This window comes from Agrilus planipennis, unplaced genomic scaffold (genome assembly GCF_000699045.2).
Source record: "Agrilus planipennis isolate EAB-ADULT unplaced genomic scaffold, Apla_2.0 scaffold379, whole genome shotgun sequence".
Taxonomy (NCBI): Eukaryota; Metazoa; Arthropoda; class Insecta; order Coleoptera; family Buprestidae; genus Agrilus; species Agrilus planipennis.
Window position 1 is genome coordinate 8,569 of NW_020439338.1, and position 3,929 is coordinate 12,497.

The window sequence follows — 3,929 nt, forward strand, 5'->3', positions numbered from 1 at the left end:
TTATGAACAATACGCAGAGGAAATAAAAAAACGCCTAAATTCACTTAAAGAACATATTCAACTTAATATTAAAACAGACGTACTAGTCCAAAGTAAATTACAATTTTATAATGAAATTGCGAAAAAGACATTTATAGCAGGGATTAAAGAACCTTACCACACCCATTTAAAATACATTTTACCCGTAGATTTAGATAGTTGCATACTAGCCTGTCGTAATTATGATGACCAAGAACAACAAACCCATTTCTTAAATTTCATGAGATCGAAAGAACAAAAACCTAGACAATTATTTACCCAGCCACAAATTAAACGACATTTACAACCTTTCCAAATGCATTATCCCCAGCAACAAATCAATTTCCCCTCATTTAATACTCCACATAAAACCAATTTCCCAACAGGTCCGATCCAAACGCCTAAACCTATACCCGTTAAACAAAATTATCCTACGAATAAACAAGTTTTTGGAAGTAATAACACTAACGTTTTTAAGCCTAATCAACAAAAATCTTTTAACAAACCTACCCCAATGTCCATTAGTACTAGGAACACATTTCAACCCAGACAAAATACCTCCGACAACTTTTTCCAAAATTACGGACAAAAACCTAAAAGCCGAGAGATGTTGAACGCCGATTATGCATGAGTTAAATGCTGTTAGCTAGGCACAAAAAAAAAAGGTTTTTTAAATTAGAATCATCACTGGTGATGATAAGAGGATACATTACGACAATCCAAAACGAAGAAAATCATGGGGACTAGCAGGGCACGCGTCAACATCCACAGCAAAACCGAATATTCATGGAAAAAAACTCATGCTGTGTATTTGGTGGGATCAGCTGGGTGTGGTGTACTACGAGTTGCTTAATCCAAACGAAACAATCACTGGAACTTTCTACCGAACACAATTGATGAGATTGAGCCGAGCTCTGAAGGGAAAAATGCCCTCAATACTACACCAGACACGACAAAATTATTCTCCTACCGCATGTAGCGGTTCCGGTGAGAAATTAGTTGAAAACACTTGATTGGGAAGTAGTACACCACCCGCCGTATTCACCAGACATTCCATCCATTCCATACATCCATACAAATTATGAATTTTAATCTATGTTTTCTTGGAGTCATGAAGAAACTACTAAAGTATTGGTTTTTTGATTCAGCGACTAAACCCCATTTACGAGATAAAATAGAAATATCGGGATATTTAGAGGATGTCGCCGACTTTATTCCGAAGGAGTTCAATAGAAAGTCTAGGGGTGTTAATGAGCTAGATCATTGGAAAGCTAGCGAACTTAGATTATTTGCCTTATATACGGGTGTTTTAGTGTTAAAAAATGTCTTAGCTCCTAAACTTTACAGGCACTTTCTGTTATACACTACTGCCTTACGAATCTTGTTTTCTAATGAGATTTCTGATCATAACATAAACTGTGCTAAAGAGTTACTTTTGCCTTTGTAAGTAATTTTGATAAATATTATGGCGTAAATTCATTAATTTATAACATTCACAGTATTTTGCACATTACTGATGATGTTCAAAATTAAGGAGTAAATTTAAACGATATAAGCTGCTTTTCATTTGAAAGTTACTTAGGAAAACTTGTTGGGATGCTAAGAACGCCTAATAAACCGTTATCGCAAGTTATTAAACGCTTATCAGAAAACCAAAATATATTTTATGTTCCTTATCATAAAACAGAGTTACAGTTCAAAAACTATTATTTTAAGTTAAATAATTTTAAGGACTCCTTTATAATAACAAAAAATAATAAAATTGGAAAACTAATGGTCTCTAATGATGAGGTCTCAATTTTAAAATGTATTGGACAAAAAGACTATTTTAAATATCCATTTCCTTCGGGAGTAATAGGTATAGTTATAGTCACGTACCAGACTCATTTCTAAATATTAAGAGTCATTAAGGAAAACTAGGAGAACGGCATAGAAAACTTCTAGAAATCCCTTTCACCAAAAAAACATTAAAAACGTCAAAACCTTAATTACTTAAAATAGTATAAATACTGAATGTTATTGTTTTTTAAGGTAGAATTCTTATACTGTTATTATGCTCTATTCCTTTCCGAACAAAATAAATCAGTGCAACCTAAAGTGTTTTATTTTTTAAAAATACGATTGTGGTTCACGATTCTTTAACTGNAATAACAAAACCCTTGACAAAATGCTTAAGAAAAGGTGAAAAAATTGATGTAAATAATGAAGAATATTTAGATGCAATAGATAAATGTAAACAGTTAATCTCTAATGCTCCAATTTTAGCTTATCCGGATTTTTCAAAACCCTTTACTATTACAACGAATGCGAGTAATGTAGCTATCGGTTCGGTAATTTCACAAAATTCACATCCAATCGCATTTTATTCTCGCACACTAAATACTGCAGAACAAAATTATAGTAGAATTGAAAAAGAATTATTGTTAGTGGTTGAATCTTGTGAGCATTTTAGGCCGTACATATTTGGACGAAAATTTACAATAGAAACTGATCATAAACCATTAATGTGGTTATTCTCCCTGAAGGAAGCCAATTCTCGTTTAACACGTTGGCGATTAAAATTAGAAGAATATAATTACGAGATTAAATATAAGAAAGGTAAAGGTAAATTTAGTTGCTGATGCTCCCAGTAGAATAGAACTACAAATGAAAGAAGTGACAACAGTTAGTGACAACGAGGATGACTTTGAGATAAATTCGTTATTCCCAGAAGTAGATCAACAAGAAGATTTATCTTTTGAAGAACTTAATGAAATTATAAAGGATACACCCATAGAATTACCTTCTTCCAGAGAACTTGAGGATGACGAAACTGTTCATACAAATAAAGAAAGTAATACAGGTTTCACCCTTCCCATCTCAGAGAAAGTACTACAGTCATTCACTAATTCAATCACCCTAAAATATTCGGATTCATATCAAGTAAAACGAAAACGTGTTACAACAAATTACTGAACTTCTAAAAGAATACATCCGACCAGATACNAATGCGGATATCACGAAAAAAATTAAAGGAATAGCAAAGGCAACAATTCAAAGAATCACTTTTGAGGATTATTTTGAATGTTTATTCCATATTCACATCATAGAGGCAAATTAAAATTTAATTATTTCTAAGAAAGATAACGTTCTTACAGTAAAACAAAGAAAGGTCGCACTTAGACCATATGATGACAAGAGAGACAAGAGACAATAAATACTTTAACAACAGATACGTATCCATGGGAATATAAATAACGTTTAAAATAGACTGCTTTAAATAATCAACGTAATTACAAACACATTAATTACTAATTTTATTGCAGAAAGTTTATTATTAACAACGGATACGTATCCATGGGAATATAAATAAGGTTTAAAATAGACTGTTTTAAATATTCAACGTAATTACAAACACATTAATTACTAATTTTGTTGCAGTAAAAGTTTATTATTTATAATTTTACTAACAATAATGTTTTATTTTTAAAAGAAATTAGCATAGTTTTAAGTATTTTATATATTATTTAAGATGTTATTTAAGATGTTATTTACATGTAACTACTCGTACATATTACTACATATACAAATAAAATTACTTATTTGTTTGTGTGTTTCATTATTTACCAATAAAACGTAAACGCTCAGTAAATCTATGCAGGTTCCGTCCTGTTTTGTGTCGATTCCTCTTGTCTACACAAACATTCCAAAAACCAAAGTTCAATTACATCACAAAGTATTCAACGTAAATCTATGCAGGTTCAGTCCTGTTTTGCGACGTTTTCTCTTATGTTTATTATGTAACATTCATGGTCAATAAATATTATTAATAACATTCACAAGCGATGAGGAAAACGAAAAACAAAAGCCTCTTTCATTATAATTACACTCATTGTACACATGCATACACATACACGTACATACATACACAA